The 21,665-nt window shown below is 42.3% G+C and overlaps 2 long non-coding RNA genes across 5 annotated transcripts in view; both read right to left on the reverse strand.

Moving 5' to 3' along the window:
* The window catches only part of LOC114031399, an 18,244-nt gene extending 5,212 nt beyond the window's left edge, over nucleotides 1–13,032 (reverse strand). Inside the window, exon 1 of the long non-coding RNA XR_003567740.1 lies at nucleotides 12,179–13,032. This is a non-coding gene — a long non-coding RNA (uncharacterized LOC114031399). The remainder of the gene's footprint in view (nucleotides 1–12,178) is intronic.
* A 77-nt stretch (nucleotides 13,033–13,109) lies between these two features.
* The window catches only part of LOC114031384, a 58,588-nt gene continuing 50,032 nt past the window's right edge, over nucleotides 13,110–21,665 (reverse strand). For all 4 annotated transcript variants that reach the window (XR_003567736.1, XR_003567737.1, XR_003567738.1 and 1 more), the window contains 3 exons: nucleotides 15,399–15,641; nucleotides 15,008–15,186; nucleotides 13,110–14,198 (listed from right to left, as the gene is read on the reverse strand). This is a non-coding gene — a long non-coding RNA (uncharacterized LOC114031384). The remainder of the gene's footprint in view (nucleotides 14,199–15,007; nucleotides 15,187–15,398; nucleotides 15,642–21,665) is intronic.

Genomic DNA, 21,665 nt, shown 5'->3' on the forward strand with positions numbered 1-21,665 from the left:
AGATAGATAGATAGATAGATAGATAGATAGATAGATAGATAGATAGATAGATAGATAGATAGATATAGATATAGATATAGATATAGATATAGATATAGATATAGATATAGATATAGATATAGATATACACAAGGGTGAGGAGGGAGGAAATCTTCCTCAGATGGGGATTCTAGGTGGCCTGGGTGGTATAAATAAGGGAAAGCACCTGGGGACCTTGATAAGAGGAGATTAAATCCATCATCAAAGGCAAACCCTATTATTTTTCATAATTTTGTCTCAGACCTGCTATACTGTAGCTAGCTGAAAGACTGATCAATGGTAATATGGTATAGTAAAAAGAATATCAGATCTTAAACAGAAAGTCGGGGTTCAAATTCTGCCTTTGTCTTTAATCAGCTGTCTGACCTTGGGCAATTAACTTTGTCTTTGTTGTTGTTGTTTCGTCATTTTTTAGTCGTGTCTGACTCTTTGTGACCCCATTTAGGATTTTCTTGGCAGAGATACTGGAGTGGTTTGCCATTTCCTTCTCCAGCTTATTTACAAGTCATTTCTGTTTTCTGCTAACTACTATGTTTGCCCTTAGACAAATTAATATTCCTCACAGTTTTTTCTTAGAAAAAAGATGAAAAACTTGGTCTAGATAATCTCTAAAGGCCTTTCCAACTTTGATAATCATCCTTATACTCTCCTATCAGCCGCTACAGCCTTTCTTCCATTTCTTCTAGTTGGGACACTCCAGTCTGAGAATGCTAAGTTACTAAGCCCCTCCCCAGGGGTCCTTTTCCCATCACCTTTTATCTTTTCTTATGGAAAAGGCACAGAGACTGTCTGCCAACCCCCGCCAACTCATCTGATCCCTTTACAAGAGCACAATGGGGCTAAAAGGGCATGAACACTCAGTGCTTCATTCAAGGGGTTTCAGGGCTCTGGGAGATAAAGAGTGGGTGGCAGACACCAGTGCATTCCAACCGTCCCCTCAATAGAAAGCAAGAGGGGAATACTGCCATTCTAGAACGGTAACTGAATGCCTCCCCAGGCTTTGTGGGGAAGAAGGCAAAGGTCACTAATAGAGGGAGCCAAATTTGCCAACCAAGCCCTCTCTGCAGGCCCCGGCCCCCATGCAGAGCCAAATCCACTGGAGACCACTGGCTGGAAAGAGGGCAAAGAAAAGCGGATTGGGAGTCAGAAGAACAGATGCTCAATCTGCTCCTATCCATTTAGCCAGCCTTGGATAGGGAAGTGAGGCACCCTGTGCCCTCAGTAGCCCTTCTGTGCCTCTGGAGACGGTGCCTGTTTGACCTGCTGTGGCCAGAACAAACCATGACCCGATGGCAAAGCCTCCTTTTCTCACTTAGCCAGGCTGATGGATAAACCAGCGAGCAGTAATTAAGTGCCTAACAACAACAACATCAGCTTGTGCTTATATGGTGCCTTAAGGTTTGCAAAGCTCTTCACCAATATTATCTCATTTGATCCTCAGAACAACCTCAGGAGGCAGGCGCTATTGTTATCCTCATTTGTTGATTGTTACTCAGTCGTTTCAGCTGTGTCCAACTCTTGGTGACCCCATTTGAGGTTTTCTTGGCAGAGATACTGGATCAGTTTGTCATTTCTCTCTCCAGCTCATTTTACAAAAGAGGAAACTGAGGCAAACAGGGTGAAGTGGCTTGGCCCACTAGTAAGTGTCAGAGGCTGGATTTGAACTCGTGGAGATGAGTTTTCCTCACTTCAGGCCCTGTGCTTTATGCACTATGGTGCCACCTAGCTGCCCTCTCTATTGCCACCAGATCTGACGGCCTTTTCTCCATCTTCAGCCAGTCTCACTTCTCCACTGCATGAAGATTGAGCGCTCCCTCATCCTTTCTTCCCTGAACTTACATGATGCTGCTCTTCCTTGGTCCTCCTCCTCTGCGTCTGACTACTCCTTCTCCATCTCCTTTACTGAACCTCCCGTAACATCTTTGGTCCCTTCCCCGGGACCCTTTTCTCCACCTTCTTCTTTCCCAGAGATCTGATTGGCTCCAAGGGACTCAGGGACTGTTTCTACATGAATCAAGCAGTGTTCCTTCTCTTCTATACTATGATTTTCCCGACCATTCTTGTAATAAAATTCTTGGAGCACCTCGTCTGTACAAAGTGCTGAAGCAACACTATAAGCCATAAACAATCTTCACTATAAGGTGATGAAAAACTGAGACCAGCATTTTAAGCAATATTACTTAATATTTTATTGACTCATTAGCTCTGAAAGAGTTAGTATATTCTTTTTTGGGGGTTGGGGGCAAGGCAATTAAGGCTAAGTGACTTGCCCAGACTCACACAGCTAGTGTTATGTGTCTGAGGCCGGATTTGAACTCAGGTCCTCCTGACTCCAAGGCTGGTGCTCTATGCACTGCACCACCTAGTTGCCCTGAGTTAGTATATTCTTTACTACCTGTCATATCAATAACAAAAAGATGAATAATAGTCCAAAACTAGCCCTATAAGATGGAAATGAACAAAGAAACCATGAATTTTCCTTAGATAGCAACAGGATTGAGAAACATCACTCACTTAATCAATCAATCCATCAGTAAGCATTTACTAAGAGCCTACTATGTGCAAGACACTGTGCAAATTGTCCTGCCCTCAAGGAGCTTACAGTCTTTTTTGTAAGCTAATGACATTTAAAGATTGAATATTGAAGTCATTGAAATTTGAGGAGAAAGTTTTCCTGAGATAATTACTATTTGCAACTGATGTTTATGTTTACAAAAGAATGAAAACTCCCGGATGAGACATTCCAGTGGTTTATATATATTGAAATATAAGTGCCATAGATAATAACGATATTAGCTAGCCTTTAGATGGCACAGTAGATAGAGAGCTGGGCCTGGAATCAGGAAGGATCCTTACTCAAATCCTTACTCAAAAGGATCTCACAGTCTAATGGGGGAAACAACACATAGAAGACAAGTACAAACAAAATACAGACAGGATAAATTGGAGATATTCAATAGAGGGAAAGCACTAGAATTGTAGGGGTAGGGGATCAGAAGGTGGGGTTTTAGCTAGGACTTGAAGGAGGCCAGGGAAGCCAAGAGGCAGAGATGAGGAGGGAGAACGTTCCAGGTATAGGGAACAGCCAATCTCCAGTTGGGAGTTGCAGTTTTGTACAAGGAAGAGCAAAGAGTTACAGGCCTGTGTTACTGGAATGAAGTCTATGTGGTGGTGGTGGTGGGGTGTACAGTATAAGAAGACTGGAAACACTATTGGAGGAGGGGAACTTATGAAGGACTTTGAATGATCGAGGATTTTTTATTTGATGCCGGTAGGAATAGGGAGCCACTGAAGTTTATTGAGTAAGGGAGTGACTAATATATAATATAGTTCATTTTTGGAGTCTGATGAGTAGAGGGAGCACAATAAATAGAATGTTTTAGTAAGATAGGTAGGATATTTGTTTTGCTAATGGATTGAGAGGAGAGATAGGAGGCTGGGGGTACTTGGGCAGTTTTCTAGATGTGAATTGAATCATCTAATCAAAATCTAAACTTTGGTGGTGTCAACTGAGTGTGAATGTGAATGTTTGGTAAGGGAAGATGGTAAGGCTCGATTGACTGGTTATGAGAATGGTTGAGAATGAGGAGCCAGAAATGAGTTTTGGGGCTTGGGTGACTGGAAAAAGAACAATATTATTCAGAAAGGTAAAGCCCCAACCCTCACCATCCTGAGAGAATGAAAATGTCTTGGGAAACCCATGCTTTTTTCTTTTTCTTCTTCCTTCCCCAAAGTTAGTGGGAGATAAGTGGGTAGGGTCTTCTGAGGACTGTTACTGATTCTTCTTTTTCAAAGAGAACCTATGACATCATGAGGGTGATGTCTTGGCTTGTGCATGAATTGGATTTAAGTAAGGCAGAGATAACTCCTCTAGAGTCATTGAGTCCAGTGGCAAGACAAAGGTCAAGAAGACCAGCCATGGCCCGGGATGCAGTGAGTGACCTTGGCTTTCCTGAATTAAGGTCTTTCCCAGGTCTCAGTTTGTCTGAGGCCATGTCCATTCAATGACTAAAAGCTGAGTAAGAGTAGAGAGAAAACTTGATTCAATTTACTATCAGAAAGATATCAATCTGGGACGGGGGGGGGGGGGGGGGAGCCTCAGAGTTTCTGTCCAGAAAAGAAAACAATTGCTATTTTCACTCACTCTGAGCCATTGAAATCTGAACAATGAGCCACAGACGCTTGGGCTGGGGCTATTATTGGCCATTCAATGAAAGCCAAAGGGATTTGAAATTTAAGGTAGATTCAGGTAGCTCCATTTAAAACACTGTGGGCTTTTAAAAAGCCTATCTTTTCTGAGCTATATTTCAAGAAATAAAAAATTAAAACCATGCAGAACAAAAAGGAAATTGTTCCAGCTTTTTGGGGGGGATAAAGGAAGAAGGAGAAGGGGAAGGAGAAGGAGAAGGGGAAAAACAGCAGCATCTCCCAACTTCTGCTTGAATTGGCCCCAGAAGGCAGCAACTACTACTCTCAGATAACATGGTAACAGTTAATACACAATGTTCTCCTAAGAACCTTGTTCACTCCTTCCCACAAACACAGCCTCCATGCAAGGAGTAAGATTAAACTTAGATGACCATAATTATAGTGAGGCACACGTTTGTGTGGCAAGGTTTAACTCCCAATATCTGCTCTGGAAGTCCTTCTCTCTGTGCAGAGACTTCACGCAGAGCCTTTGTTATTATTGCTATTCGTCCTTCGTTGTCTTCCTGTACCTCTGAAGGCTAAAGTAAGGTAGGACTCTCCACCTCAGAAATGGGCAAATCCAGAGAGAGCTTGAAGTTGTTGATTTTGGTTTGATGTGAAGAGCTCCACAATCCTTTCCAACTCTAAATCTGTGATCCTTTGTGTGAAGATGAGGAATTGAGTTGAAAGAAGACTGAAATGGAAAGTCAGTAAGTTCTGCAAGGATTATTGAACCCAAAGGCAAAAACCAATCGATTACCTCGCTTTCAATAGTTGGAACACTAACAAGTATATTTGGTTGTAAACTTCAAAGGATTTGGTAACCATGGGATTTCCTGTCCCCATGATCAGATAATACTGATTTTCCTAGTTCTATATCTGAGATGGCTTTTTTTAGTCAATGGTTTATTGACCAGGGCTTGGCTAGAAATGAAGACTGGTTTAAATGGCAAACTCTAGTCCTGTACAGGAACTAACAAAGAGGCCAGTTCAGCTGGAATGGCAAGTGGATGAAGAGAAGTCATAAGTTTAGAAAAGAAGGCTGAGCCTTCACTAGGAGCATTTCTATTTTATCCCCAAGGCAAGAGGGAGCCATCCACTAGAGATTCTGAAACATGAGGATATGACCTAGGCTGTCCCATGCTTAAGGAATCTTACTTCTGCAGCTATGTGAAGGATGGCGACGCAGCTGCACCTTCCCCCCACGCCTAGAATGCCCTCCCTCTTCATCTCTACCTCTCAGGATCCCTAGCTACCTTTAAGGTTCTGATCAAGTGCCACTAGGTGGCGTCATAGTGCATAGAGCCTGGCCTGGAGTTAGGAAGACTCATCTTCCTGAGTTCAAATCTGGCCTCAGATACTTAGTAACTGGGTGACCCTGGGCAAGTCACTTAACCCTATTTGCTTCAGTTTCATCATCTATAAAAATGAGCCAGAGAAGGAAATGCCAAACCACCCCAGTATCTCTGCCAGGAAAACTCCAGAAGGCATCACAAAGTGTCAGACATGACTGAAGCAACTAACCACAGTCAGCCCCACTCCCCAGTTGGCTCCTCATTACTTTTTACATACTTTGTCTTAGTTTTTCTGCACAGATGTTAATCTCTCCCACACCATAAAGTGAAAATTCGTTGAGGGCAGGGACTGGAGGTTTGTTTGTTTTTTTACCTTTGTATCCTTAGAGTACAGTATATACTAGGTACTTAATAAATGCTTATTTAACGAATTCCTTTTTCATTTTTGTCTTTGTATTCTCGGTAACCAGTAAAGTGCCTTACACATAGAAGATGCTTAAGAAATGCTTGCTGAATCAAACTGTTAGTTTCCTTACAAGGTATAACTCCTGATCAGAGAAACATTTGTTCAGCTGTTTTTCATTCGTGTCTGACTCTTCATGAACTCATTCGGGGTTTTCTTGGCAAAGATGCTGGAGTGGTTTGTCATTTTCTTCTCCAGCTCATTTTATGGATGAGGAAACTGAAGCAAATAGGGTTAAGTGACTTGCCCAGGGTCACACAGCAAATAAGTGTCTGAGGACAGATTTGAACTCAGGTCTTCCTGACTTCAGGCCCAGCTCTCTATCCACTGTGCCACCTAATTAGCCCTCAGAATTGGGAGAGAGCTGAGAGGTTATCTCACTCAAACTCTTCCCTCCATCACTCAGCTGATACCTGACAGTTTGTAGGCTAGATCTGACTTTCAAGGCTTGGCACAGGTATGCTTAGGTCATGGGCAAGGCATGTCCTGAGTGAAAGGGAAAAGGCCAAAGGGAATGCTCCTTAGGGACGCCAGCCACCAGTCTGCATGCTATACACCCTGATGGGTTCCAGGACTGCCTGCTTCCCATAATGGTAGATACTTCATAGTGGATCAATAGCAGCACACACCAAAACCTTGGATCACCCCCATTTTCCAGCTGCCTTCTCACCCTGGAGGACCACTCCCACCTGCAGCCCTTTCCTCTGACTGGTTTTCTCCTCCCTGAACCTCCATTTTGAGGGGGAACCTCCAGGCCACTCCTCTTCTGCCCCTCTTGACTCCTTTTTTAAACCCTTCTTCCTTGCAGGTCCCACCCCTGTTTCCCCACTTTTCAGCTTTCTTTGATGTGGGATCTTTCCCTTATCCCCCTCTATGCCTGCCAGCCCCAAACTCCCACAGATCCCTAGGGCATACAAGGAGCACAGAATGCTTTGAGATCATGTGAGAGGCAGCATGGTGAATCTGGAGATGTGGGCTGGACTCTGCTAATTACTGCTATCTAGATGACCTTAGGGAAATCTTGGAGCTTCTGGGTTTCTATTTCTTCGTCTGTAAAATGAGGGAGCTGGGTTAGCCATGGTGAGGCATGGCTGTAATGGTTGCTTCTGCGGGGCGGGGCTGAGGCTACTGGATTGCTTGAGTTCAGGAGTTCCGAGCTGCAATAATGCTAAAAGCAAACCAATGTCTGAATTAAGTCTAGTGTCCATATAGTGAGCCCTCTGGGAGCAGAGGGCTGCCCGGCTGCCCAAGGAGGGGAGAGTTGACTCAGGCTAGATGAAAGGAGTAGGTTAAAGTTTCCTTGTTAGGAACTGGGATTAGTCCTATGAGTGCCTTCTATACTTCTAGCCTGGATAAGCTAGGCAGACTCTGTCTCAAAAAAAAATTTAAATACAATAAAATAAAATGAGCATGTTGAACTAGAAGTGAGGATTCTTAACCTGGGATTAATGTAGTTTATATAAATATAAAATATAAATATATAAAATATAAATGTAGTTTATAGAAATATAAATGAATGTGCTTTATGTAAATATATAAAAGTAATATACTGTTATGCATTATTATAACAATATTGTTATAAAATTATATTTATAAATACTTATGTAAATGAAAATAAGTATAAAAGTATTTAGATAAGTGTATTTCAATATAATTGATTTTCTTTGTAATCTTCTAAATTTTATGTTGTACATTTAAAAACAACATTCTGAGGTGTCCATAGGCTTTCCCAAACTGCCAAAGGAAGTCATAACCAAAAAAAACCCCCCAAAAACAAAAAGGTTAAGAAGCCTTGAACTTGGTGATTGATAATGTCCCTGGTAGCTCTGAGTTCCCTTCCAGACAGGTGGATGAGGGAAGGCCTCCCAGGAGAGGTGGCTTTTGAGCGGAGGGTGTTTCTGACACCTCAGATAGCCCTCTGCAGCCAAGGAAGCTCTTGGTGAGCCCTTCGTTTTCTTAACTGCCCCCTGAAGCCTTATAATTAATTGCATGCTGAACCACATGAAGTAGCCTTTGACACATCTCCCTTTGTTCTAGCAGCTTTAAAATAAACCCTTTCCCAGCAGCCACCCAAGCCTGAACATTGGCCAGAAGAACATCTCCCTGAAATTACCCACTGGGGAAAGTGGTTTGGAAGCTACAGCTCCCTAAACACACATGAGCGGCTCCACTCTCTACCCACCCCAACCAGCTCTTCTAGTTACTCTGAATTTCTGGAGCTCCATACAAGCCTCCAGGGGGAAATTCTCTTGTCTAAATAGGATTGCCATTCTCATTTCTATTCCATTCTGCTTTGGGGAGCCTCTTTCTACGATCATAGAAAGGAACCTTTGAGATTACATAATGCAACCCCCTCATTAATAATTACACCCATGTTCCAGGGTTGTTGTAAGGATCAAATGCAATAATGTTTGCACAGTGCCCGGCACGTAATGCTATTTTATCCTTCGTTCTCAAAGAACACCATGATATCAGGGAGGTGATGCTATGACTTGTCAGTGAATTGGATTTTAGTGAGGGAGGGTTGTGCGAAGTCACCAGCCTCACCTTCTCCTCTGGACCCATGTAGAGCCAGTGGCAAGACATAGATCAGGAGGACTGAAGATGGCCCAGGATGCAGTGGAGGACTTGGCCTTTTCAAGCTAAGGTCTTTAACAGGTCTCAGTTTGACTGAGGCAAAGCCCATTCAATGACTGAGGCTTAATTAAAAAATGATGCAAAGAATGGCTTCTTTAAAAAAAAAATCTGGGAGGGAAAGACCTTTCTAGCCAAAACAGAAACAATTGTTATTTACATTCATTCTGAGCTAATCAAGGCCCAAGTAATGACCAACTAGGGCTTGGCCTGGGACCAGAGTAATTGGGGTTAAGGCTGGTAGGCACTTAATAAAGGCTTGTTCCCTTCTCTCATTTTACAGATGAGGCTACTAAAGTCCAGAGAAGTTACGTGACCTGTGCAAGGTCATATAGGTGGATGAGGCAGGATCTGAGAATCCAGTTCTTCTGACTCTAAATCTGACATTCTTCCAACTCTCAATGCTATTTCTACTGAAATTCTCTCCTTCTCATCTTCTATTAGAAGCCTTTCCTGATCTCTCTTAATGCCAGGGCCTTCCCTCTGGTGGTTATCTCCAATTTGCCCTGTATCTTTCTTGTTTGTACATAGTTTTTAGGGACAGCTAGGTGATGCAATGGCTAGAGCGCCTGGATTGAAGTCATAAAGACCTGAGTTTAAATCCAGTCTCAGACACTTACTAGCTGTGAGACTCTGGCCAAATCACTTAACTCCTATTTGCTCCACTTCCTCATCTATAAAATGGGGGCACACTGGAAAAGGAAATGGCAAACCACTCCAATATCTTTGCCAAGAAAACCCCATAGACAAAAGTCCATGGGGTCACGTAGAGTTGGACACAACTGAGCATCAACATAATTGTTAGATGTTGTCTCCCCAACTAGACTGTGAGCTCCTTGAAGCCAGACCATACTTGCCTTTCTTTGAATCTCCAGCATTCAACACAGTGCTTGGCATGTAGTAGGGATTTAATAAATGCTTGTTGACTTGACTTGTAGCTAACCAACCTGAATCCGATGGTCCATGACACAACATTGGTGGGAAGATACACTGTTCCTCTTCCAGTGATGGGGACATGGAGTGGCAAAGCCAAGATGGTAGAATAAAGGCAGGGACTCACCTGAGCTCTCTCCCAAATCCTTCCAAATACCTTTAAAAAATGACTAAACAAATTCTAGAACAGCAGAAGCTACGAAAAGAGAGAGTGAAACAAATTTCCAGCCCAAGAGAACTTTGAAGGTCATCAGGAAAGTTCTGTTGCACCTGGGTGAGAGGGGAGTGCAGTCCAGTGCAGGCCATGCCAGCACAGCCCTGGCCCCAGCAAACCCAGGGCAGGCCTTGAGAGCTACTGAATCAGCCCCAGGAGCAGCTCTCAGCCCACAGGCGGCAAGGAGGTCGAACAACCGTCAGAAGGAGATTGCAGGGGTCTTTTTGCTGGCGCTGGAGCAGGACTCTGTTGCTTTGCCCAGTGATGGGGCAAACCCCATCCTACAGACTTGAATCCCATTGATTCTATTTGTGCATAAGTGTTTACATTTTGCAAAATCCAATGGTCTCTTTTGTGCTTTCTGGTCTCTTCTGTTCCATCCCTCAGTCCACTGAAGTCAGGAAATTGTCCACGGCGTTGATCCGAATTCAGAAACATTCCTGAGCTGTTTCCCTTAACATTGTTATGGTCCCAATTTAAATTATTCTATTATTTCACTTAACGTCAGTTCCTAAAATTCTTCTCAAGTTCCTCTGAATTGACCATTTCTTACAACTAAAATAACTCATTCTGTTACTAAAGTCGTCTCTCGATAAGAGATCTCAGAGTAAACTCTTCACTGACTCTGAGAACAAAAAGGCCAAAAACTAGTTTGGAGCTTTCTGCTCTTGATTTTAAAATCCATTCATTGTTAAATGAGTGAGTGGATGAATGAATGTCGTGCCATCCTCTGCCCTGGTCAGAGCACATTTGCACTGTTGTTTTCAAAGTACTGAATATTCAGGGTGTGGATAAGCACTTGCTGATAATAAGTATATCAACAGTCTATAAAGCTTAATATGTGTAGAATTATTTTTTCCCAAGTATCTCATAAGTTAAATAGTACAACATTATTTTTTTCAGTTTTATAGAAAAGACAACAAAGTCTCATAGAGATTAAATCACTTGTCCAGGATACATAATTATCAAATGTGGAGCTGAGACAAAAGGAAAGGTTTCAAATAAATCTCAAAAGACATGGATGAATAGATGCAGAGTGAAGTGAAAAGAACCAGAGGAACAGTTTATACAAAAGCAACCACGTTGTAAAAACAAATACAGTGATTCCAGAGGATCCATGTTAAGCATGCTACCTCCCTTACCGACAAAGAGTTGATGGACTGAAACATATTTTTGGACATGGTCAATGCGAGATTTTGATTTGCTTGACTGTGCAAATTTACAAATTTGTTTTAAGAATTCTTTTTTTTTCCTTTGGTGGGATGGAATGGGAAGGAATGGAAAATTAAATGCTTATTAATTAAAATATATACTTTTTTTTTAAAGTGTGGAGCCAGGTTTAAACCCACATCCCTCTGGACAACCAGCCTGCTGTGCATCCTACTACACAACAATGCCCTACCACTATAACAAGTTGTAAATTGGATTCATGTTCTGCATCAGATTACACTAGATGACTTCTTAGGTCCCTTCCAACACTGGATATTTTTTAATGATTCTGTAAGATGAAAAAGAAATTCCCAATCTTTTAACACATCTTTAAATAGCAAGGTAAAGAAATAACCTATTTGTTTTCAAGTGCATGCACTCTCTCCTACAAGTCCCCAACCTACTTCCCTGAAGGAATTTTCCTGAGAGAAGCTCAATTCTTTGCATAGCATAGCACTCAAAAAAGTATCTCTTGAATTGAACTCTAAAAAGACATGGGGTCTTGGAAAATGAGCACTGTTGATAATTACCATGTCCTAGAGTTGATAGGATAGGATTGGCCATGTTTATTTTAATGGTCTTCATGTTGGCCCCTGAGAAATGAAACAGGCCTTGAAGAAGGCCTTCTCAAACCAGAAGATACTTGTAACCTTTCACTCTCCAAATGGAAGTAAACATCAGACAGAATCCAGATGTTCAACAACAGGCATGGGAACAGACAGACTTTGGGGGGAAGTCAGCTGGAAAGTTTAATTGGGTTGAGAACCTGGCTATAGACTGGCTCTATTCTCCCAGACACTTTAGCATAAGGTACCTTATTATAATTTAGGATTAATTTCACTAATCTGATAGACTGAGTGCAGAAGTCTCTTCGGGAATGTCCTAGACCAGTGGTGTCAAACTTAAATAGAAACAAATCACTAATCCATATACAAGCATCCCTGTTAGCCACATATTGACTTAATTTTAAAATACATTATCTATGCATGTGTGTGTGTGTGTGTGTGTGTGTGTGTGTGTGTGGTGACAGAGAACCCAGGATACCCTGAGGATGGTATATACCAATCATTCCACTGATCCCAAGTGTTCAGGCTATTGCAAGTGCTAGGCCTCTGGTGAACAGACTCCTTTGGTTAAATGTGTTCATACCAATGTCATGATGAGAGAAAGGAGCCTAGATGATGGAAATAACAGAAAAACTACCTTTTCAGGGTTGTGATGACGGGTAGGTGGGTGGGTATGTATCTTCTTCCGGGTGATCCTCTGCCTATCCCTGCAGTGTGACCACCCTGAGGAGAAACTGAACCTCCTTGGATGTTGGTGCCCTAGAGAGAAGAAGTGTGTCAGTATTACCCCCTACTCATCTCAGCATCCTTGGGCAAAGCTCATGGGGGCCAGTGCTGGTTTCCATCTCAGCTCCCAACATAGGCCATTTCATTTTTGTACAGTTGTTAAAGAGTTTTTCTATCCTTAAAACTATAAACCTACCCCCTCTGTAATCTGTTCTCCCTTGTCTATCTCCTTCTTCTGGTCCCCTCCCCAATACTATACTTCTGCAATCTGGAGCCAAGCAGAAAAAAATTTAATCTCTGCTTCACAAGATAACCCTTCAAATACTTGAAACTGACAATCAGGTCTCCTTCAGTCCCCAAGTCTTCACCGCTCCCAGTTAAATCTCTCTAAATTCTGCTGTAACAGGTTAAATTAGGCTATTGAAGATGGCGGTGTTTGGTGGGCATTCCAGTCGTCTCCATGTTCTGATTGCCCTTTTTCTGAACCCTCTCCAGAACATCAATGTCATTCCTAAAACATGGCTATTGCTTCTCATTAGTTGTTACGTAGACATACTTATCTCCCATAAGTCCTAGCGAAACCAATGCTCCTAGCAACAAGATTATGGGACAAGAAGAAATGAATGGCCTACAAATTTGAATTTTCAAAAAGCATCAGAAGGAAGCATTGCTCCTAAGAACTGAGGTCAACATGTACATTTCCATTCATTGATACTCTCACACACATTCACATACACACATATACTCTCATACACACTTATACATTTATAGACATATATACCCATACATATACATGCTCACTCACACTTACACACACACACACACACACACACACACACACAAACCAAGGAAGAGCCATTTTTTGTTATAATTTCACACAAAATGGAGACTCTCTGGGATCTCAGAAAAACAGGAGGTCAATTTCTGTCATAGTTTTCAGTAACCGCATCCCTTCTGATGTCATGATTTTTTCTCCCACTGACCCACATTAAAGATAGAGAGAGAGGCTATAATAGAAAAGCTTCTAAATTAAAGCTTTGGTCGCTCAATTATATGCGATTAGAAGACTGACTATGAATAAAAAGGCTGGTTTTCCTTCTCTATGTTATTTCTGTCTCTGCCTCAATTGACTTCATGAGCACCAGATCTGGAGGTTAACCTCCTTAGATTTAAGCAACATACCATGTCTTTAAACAAGCTCTTAGAGAGAAGTCATTTTAATGGAGATACTTTTGATGTGAAAAGAAAAGGGAGGACAGATCAAAAAATACACTCCTCAGTAAAATTCACCATCAGTGAAAAGCCTCCAAAGTTTGGTTCCTTATGAATAAACTAATAGCTAATATTTATATAGCACTTTAAGGTTTGCAAAGTGCTTCACAAATATTATCTCAGTTGGCCCCCACAGCCACCCTGAGAGGTAGATGCTCTCATTATCCCACTGTACAGTGAGGAAAGTAAGGCAGACAGAAGTTAAGTGACTTGGCCAAGGTCACTTAGCTAGTGAGTATCTGAGACTCTGCCAGCCTTCCTGTTACAGACTGTTCTTCAAGTTCGTAACATCTGTACAGGCTCTGAGCTAACAAAGGAAAAGATCTGCCCGATGTTGGAAGGATGCATCACAATAAATTGTGCACTTCATTCAACCACTAGTCGTGCATTTTGTACGTCCCTTAACTTTTTGACTCTGTGTTGGGTGAAACATTTGTGGGTGGTTTTTTGTTTTGTTTTGAATTGGTTTTATATGTAAACCACTGTTTGACCCTGGCAGTTGGACTTGATGGTCTCCAAGGTCATTTTCAATGCTGAATGGGGATCCAGTGACATGGGAGGGTGAGAGAACATGGATGGTTTGTTGGAAGGAACTCCTGAATCAGCAAGATGACAAATCCATTTGAGTATTGAAATCTTCCACTTCAATTCAATTAAAGCTGAGGAAATAATAATAATAGCTAGCATTTAATATAGCACCTTAAAGTTGCAAGACACTTCATATATGTTATTCATTTGATGGGCAGCTAGATAGCACAGTGGATAGAGCACCAGGAAGACCTGAGTTCAAATCTGTTCTAGCTTTGTTACTCTGGGCAAGTTACTTCACCCTGTTTGCCTCAGTTTTCTCATCTGTCAAATGAGCTAGAAAAGAAAATGACAAACCACTCCACTATCTTTGACAAGAAAATTCCAAATGGGCTCAGATGCGATGGAAACAACTGAACAACAACTCATTTGATCCTCAGAACAATGCTATAGGTGTGTGCTTTTTTTTTTTAATCTCTGTTTTCTAAAGATAAGAGAACTGAGGCCAGAGAGTAGGTGACCTGTCCAGATTATGCAACTAGTAAGTATGTGAGCCAAAATTTGAACTCAAGTCTCCTTGATGCCAAGCCCAGTGCCTTATGTAGTTGTCTCTAATTAAGATCCAAGTCACTATGTGATTTGGTCAGGGTTTGACAGGGGCACCGGGAGACAAGGACCCAAGCCCTTTCATCCTCCTTCCCCCTCCCCCAGGTTCCCAAGCCAATGTCCTTTTTTTTCTTTAACAAGTTCTTGGGATCTTTTTGCCTTCAATATACTTGAACTTTATGTTGTTCAAGTTCATAATTCACAGAATTATGGGGTCACCAAATCTCAGAGCCAGAAAGGATCTCAGAGAACTTCTAGTTCGATCCATCATTCCTGACCACGAATCCCTTTTACAGCATTGCTGACAAGTGATCCTCCAGTCTTCGTTCCTTACCTCCTGGAAAATGGCAGCAAATGGAGTCAGCTGGATTCCATTTGGAGTTGATAGCTGAAAACTACCAGGAGAAGCCTGGCTAAGGATGTCTTTAGAAGAGAGCAAATTCCCAGCATGGACAAACTAGGGGGAGTCCTCCATTTGTTGCTAAGTGGATGATGAAAAGGTTAGTTTCTTTCCTGTTCAAAATAAGTTAGCATTAATAATAGCGCTAGTAGACGATTTTGCAGAACCTCTTATTTGGCAGTCTTCAGCTGCTCTGCAAGTATTCATTAAGGCTCACAACCCCCTGGAGCTTTGATGGGGCAGAGTATCATTAACCCTATTTCACAGACCAGGAAGTTGGCCAACATTCTTATTAGTCAGCGTTCAGATAACACTTTGTATTTACCACTTGCTCCGCAAACATGATTTCCGCTCTTCTCTCTGCTAAGTTCTCCTGAACTAAGCTGGCATTATTCTCTCTGCTTCACAGATGGGCAAGGGAAGGCACAGGCTGATGAGGCACCTTGGCCAGTGCTGCCCAGCCAGCCAACAGACAATAGTATTGAGATGAGATCGGATGGCTCACAAATTTCCACTCTATTGCTTTTGGCAAGGAATGCTTTTCCATGCTTCAGATCCCAAGAAGAAACTAAAAAACAAAGGCAATCATGGCAGTGAAGAGATAATTCCTCCAGGAGGACATGTTGGCAGTACAACGGAATGAATGAGAAAGCACCAATCTTGGACATCCAGGTTTATAGAGGCTTCCTTAGTAAAGAAAGGGGAGCGACAAGAAATCCTTTGCAATAGCTCTCTCAATTCTCTGAAGACAAAGACTTCCTTCTGATGCAACTTGAGCTGCTATTTATTATGTATGTGATCATGGGTGAAGCAGTTGGTTGATCAAACAAGCATTTATTCTTTTAAATAAGAAGAAAAGAAAGAAAAAGAAAGAAGGAAGAAAAGAGAAAGAAGGAAAGGGAGAAAGGAGGAAAAGAAGAAAGAAAAAGAAGGAAGGAAGGAAAAAGAAAGAAATGAGAGAAAGAAGGAAAGAAAATAAGAAAGAGAAAGAAGGAAAGAAAAAAGAAGGAAGAACAAAAGAAGAAAAGAAAATGGAAGAAAGAAGGAAAGGAAAGAAGAAGAAAGAAAGAAAAAGAAAGAAGAAACAAAGAAGAAGGAAAGGAAAGAAAATGAGAAAAAGGAAGAAGAAAAGAAGTAAAAAAGAAAGAAGGAAAGAAAGGAAAGAAAAAGGAAGTAAGGAAAGAAGAAAAAAAGGAAGGAAGGAAGGAAGAAAGAAAGAGAAAGAAAGAAAGAAAAAAGAAAGATCAAAACCAAAACTCTCACAACAAATAAACAGTCAGGCCAAACAAATTCCCACATTGACCATGTCGAACAAAGTGTGTCTCATCGCGCCTATTAATCCATCACTTCCCTCAGCTGCATTTTTTCCGGTGTTTACTTTGTGCCAGGCACTGTGCTAAGTGCTGTAAATACAATCTTATCTCTTACTTATTATCTGGGTGACCACGGGCAAGTTAGTCAGTTAAGAAGCGTTTATTAAACACCTACTATATGCCGGGCCCTGTGCTAAACACAAGGGATACAAAAAAAGACAGATCAAGCAAATCCCCTAATCCACAGTCATACTCCCTTGCCTCAGTGAGCTCCCATTCTTGTGGGAGAGACAACATACATCCAGGGATAGATAAGATCTCTGCAGAGTATATGATGGCAATCTGAAAGGGGAACTCATTTAACCTCGGTGAGCGTCCATTTCCTCCTCTGTGAAATGGAGATAATAATACCCATAGAACAGGCCTCCCAGGGCTATTGTATGGATCAAATAAGATAATGGATGTAATGAATGAGAAAGGATTTATTAAAAGCTTACTTGTGTACATAGGGCTGGGGAAACAAATACTGGAGAGAGACAGTTCTTGCCCTCGAGGAGCTTGCTTATGTTCCAGAAGGAGGAAGAACCCTTAGAGGAGAATGGTGGTCTCCAAGGGTGTTTTGAATTGGAAAGTCCCAGGGGTGGTAAGTGGAGCCATTTTTCTTGTTCAGTCATGTCAGAGTCTTTGTGACCTCATTTGGGGTTTTCTTGACAAAGATACCGGGATGGTCTGCCATTTCCTTCTCCAGCTCAGTTTACAGATGCGGAAACTGAGGCAAACACAGTTAAATGATTTGCCCAGGTTCACACAGCTAGTAAGTGTCTGAGGAGGGATTTGAAGTCAAGAAAAGGAGACTTCTTAACCCTAGTCCCTATCCACTGTGCCACTTAGCTGTGTGGAGTTCCAGGTATCTATCTGGAGCTTCAATGCTGTAGGAGCCTGGTGGTGTGATGGGTGAGTGCTGGACATGGAGTCAGGATAGACCTGAGTTCAAATCTAGTCTCATCCGCTCACTAGTTGTGTGATCCTGAGCAAGTAATTTAATCTCTGTTTGCTTCAGTTTCCCTCTCTGTAAAAAGAGAATAATAACAGCACCTACCTCCCAGGGTTGTTATGAGGATAAAATGAAATAACATATGTATAGTATTTTGCTAATATTAAAGCTCTATATAAATTCTGACTATTACTGTTATTGTTGTGTTGTTTCAGTTGTGTCTGACTCTTCCTGACCCCATTTGGGATTTTCTTGGCAAAGATACTGGAGTGGTTTGCCATTTCCTTCTCCAGCTCATTTTAAGATGAGGAAACTGAGGCAAACAGGGTGAAGCAACTTGCGCAGGGTCATACAGCTAGTAAGTGGGTGAGGGTGGATTTGAATTCAGGAAGATGAGTCTTCTTCTTCTTCTTTTTTTTTTTTTGGCTAGGCAATGGAGTTAAGTGACTTGCCCAGGGTCACACAGCTAATAAGTGTTATGTATCTGAGGTCAGATTTGAACTCAGGTCCTCCTGAATCCCGGGCTGGTGCTCTATCCACTGTGCCACCTAGCTGCCCCAAGATGGGCCTTCTTGACCCGGGCCTGGCACTCTATCCATTGCACCACCTAGCTGCCCCCAAGTGGAGCCATAAGGGAATAGATCGACCCTTTCCAGAAGCAACGACAATATTGATTTGCTTACATTTCCAGAGGTGGAAAGGAGAATGGGCAGAGTATATGTAAGGGGTACAGGCAAGAAGAAGATAAAGGAATTGTAAAGTGAAACATGGCAGAGGTGGGCTGGACATAAGGAGCCATGTGAGACGCTCATAAATTAGAATACAATGGACCTCAGGGCTGACTGGAGTTGCTGAGCTGAAAAGGTTAGTTCCCCTGGGGCATGGGCTCTGATGGGGGGAGGGCAGGCAGTAGCAGACGGACAGGTAGGAAGGTGGCTAGGGTGTAGGAAGCACTTTGTAAACATAAAATTACCACATAAATTTTAGTTGTTGCCTGAAAAAGCATCACTAGCTCAGTTTCCTCATCTGTCAAATGGAGGGATAAGGCTGAAGTTTCTAAGTTCTTTGTAGATCAGAATCTATGACGTGTTGAATACCGTCTGGAAAGTCCAATGGAAGGTCTCCCTCACCATTGTACGGTGGAAAAGTGGCCCAGAATCAGAAGACTTGGACCCCAAATCTACCTCTGATGTTACCTGTGTGACTGGGCAAGTCATTCACTTTCTTGCCTCTCAGTTTCCTCATCTATAAAGTGAAAGGGTTGGACCCCATAGCTTCTGAGGTGCCTTCCAGCTCTGGATAGATGATTCCAGAGGAGAACAAAGTGGGAACTATTAATGACTGTAGCATTTTGTTATTTTGATGGATACTGGATCTCACGTTCTCCCCCATGGCCCATCACAACCCATCCACCTTTGATCACATCTGGACACCTCTGCTCACTCTGCACAATCCTATTCCACTTCTTTCCAGATATCCTCTACAGAGGATGGATGGACCCAAGGTCCTGGAGGCACATATGAGTCTATTAATAATTTATGGACACCAGTGCAATACCCCAGCTGTCCATCTGTTAGCCATCATTCCCACTGTATGACCAGTTCATCTCTTGGTACTTGATGCCTTTTATACAACTTTGCACATGCAGGTCAAGACTGGTAATGTGCCTCAGCCTACTTACAACCTCTATGTGTCTTTCCATGCCCTTTAATAAATAATAACAATAACAGCAATAATAACAATAACTAGAATTTATATAGTGCTTTAGTCCTCACAACAACCCTGAGAGGTAGATGTTATTACTATACCTATTTTACAGATGAGGAAACTGAGTCTGGGAGAGGGATAGGACTTGCCCATGTTCACACAGCTGGTATGTGAGACCAGATTTGGACTGTGGTCTTTCTGACTCCAGACTCAGTACTATCTGCTGTGCCACCATGCTGCCTCTAATAGAATGTTGGTCCAATTTGAATTAGATCTTGAAAAGATGGTGTGGGTGGCAGAGTAGTGGGAAGGATGACATTCAGCATGCCAATATGGGGAATGGCATATACAAAAACAGAGAGGCAGGAAAGGGCAGGACATACTGAGAGAATGGCAAGACGTTGAGTCTGACTGGCGAGTAGGCGATGGTGCAAGATGAGGCAGGAATAATCTCCTAACAGATCTTCTTGCCTTCATCTTTCCTAGCCCGTTTATATTGATATATGTCAATCTGTCCGTCTTACTATTACTGAAATTATCTTTCCTTTGGTCCTGGCACTCCTTAGCTCATAAACCTTCATCAGCTCCTTCTTATCTCCCAAGTGAAAGTCAAAGCCTCCGTGTGATGTCCAAGGACCTTCACAAGCCACACCACTCTCACTTTCCTGCCTCATCTTCTATTACAAACCCCTCCACACCTCTGGAATCCAGCCAGAGTGGACTAATTTCTGTCTCCCAAACACAATTGGGGCTCTCCCTCCTCTGTGTTTCTGCACAAGGTGTGCATACCTTACACCTGGAATGTCTTCTTTCCCTTATTTCCAACTACTGAATTCTGGTCCATCCTTTAAGACAAGCATGATACACCTGGTGTACCTCCCCAGCTCCTGACGTGGCAGTGTCCTTCTCCCTCAGAAACTGTATTGTACTTTGTTTTGTAACTCTCTCAAGCATGTATCATGTCATATTTTGTAATCTAGCTATCTATAGGAGAGGGGGATAGTTTGGTAGGGGAGATGTTATCACCCTACTAAATAATCCATGAGGGCAGGAACTGGGCATAATTTAAATCTTTTTTATCTTCTCAGTAGCTGCTGTGCATACAGCAGGAACCTAATAAATATTAAACAAATTTTAGCACCAATGTGCTCTATGCATATGGCAGTCCTCATTACACAATGATAGATTCAGATTGGAAAAGGCCTTGAAGGTCGTGCTATGGAGTCTGGACCTTATTCATTCCGAGGCAATGGGAGCCTCTGAAAGATTATGAACTGGGGAGTGATGTGACTAGAGCCGTGAACAGATTAGACTGGCAGCTGCAGACAGGAAACATTGGAGGAGGAAGGGAATGGAGCCTGAAAAACTTGTTCATTGGCCTGAGCTAGGGTGGTGGCCATGGAAACAGAAATGAGAGACAGATGAGATATTTGGGAGGAGAAATCAACAGAGCTTGGTTGGCTACTTGTGGAGGATGAAGGAGGAAAATTCAGAGATGACTAAAAAGTTATGAGCATGGGTGAGTGATCGGGAGGATGGTAAAATTATTGACCTAAAGAGGAAGCAGGAAGTCAAGGGGAAGAGCAGGTTTTGAGCAGAAGGTGATGGATTCAGCCTTAGAGTAGGGGGATGGGGGAGGGTAAGGCTCAGATATCCAGAGGACAGTTGGAAAGGCTGGTCTGGATCTCAGCAAAGTGATTGGGATGGAGATAGAGATTTCTACTTACTCTTCCCCATAAATGGCCTTCCATGTTCCATCTCCACAGAAGTCTATCTCCCTTGCTGGGAATTCTCTCTCCTTATCTCCATCTCTTGGAATCTCTGTTTGCTTCAAGGCTGAGCTCAAGAGTTATCCCCTGTATGAAGCTTTTCCAAATCTACCTCCCCAAATCATTCAATTTGCTTTATATGAATTTTACTTAACTGTACACGTTTTTCCCCCTATTAGCAGAATGTAATATCCTTGAGAAGTAGGCAGAAACCATCTTGGTTGGTCATTATAGCCCCAGTGCTGAGTACAGTGCTTGGCACATAGTAGAGACTTAATAAGTACTTATTGACTTGAATTGAATTGAATTCCCGTAGAATGAATAGTTGAATACATGGAAGTGGGAAGATTACAGAAAGAGAATAGAAAATGGCTAAGTTCAGAGCCATGTGGAATTTAAGGTCAGGAAGAGGAATCAATGAAGGAGGAAGAGAATATTTAGCTAAAGAGGTGGAGAAGAAGCAGAGAAGCCAAGACAAGAGGGAGTAGGTAATTTGGGGTAGTCAACAGTGTCAAAGGTTACAGAAAGCTCAAGGTGGATGGGGACTGAGAAAAGTCGATCGGATTGGGTGATTAGTTTGTCCTCTAAAAAAACAGTTTCCGTTGAGGTAGGGGAGACAGATTGTGGTGGTTGAGTTGGTGGTAAGGAAACTACTTATTATCTGGAAGTTTGACAACATAATGAAGGAGCTAGACCAGGCAGTAACAGCTCAAGGATACAACAGAGTGTAGGACAGGATTTTTAAGGATAAGGGAGACCTGGACAGGTTTGAAAACAGAGGATAAGGTGTTAGTGGAAAGGGAGAAAGA

The sequence above is a fragment of the Vombatus ursinus genome, unplaced genomic scaffold, assembly GCF_900497805.2.
Source record: "Vombatus ursinus unplaced genomic scaffold, bare-nosed wombat genome assembly UNPS02005286.1, whole genome shotgun sequence".
NCBI lineage: Eukaryota > Metazoa > Chordata > Mammalia > Diprotodontia > Vombatidae > Vombatus > Vombatus ursinus.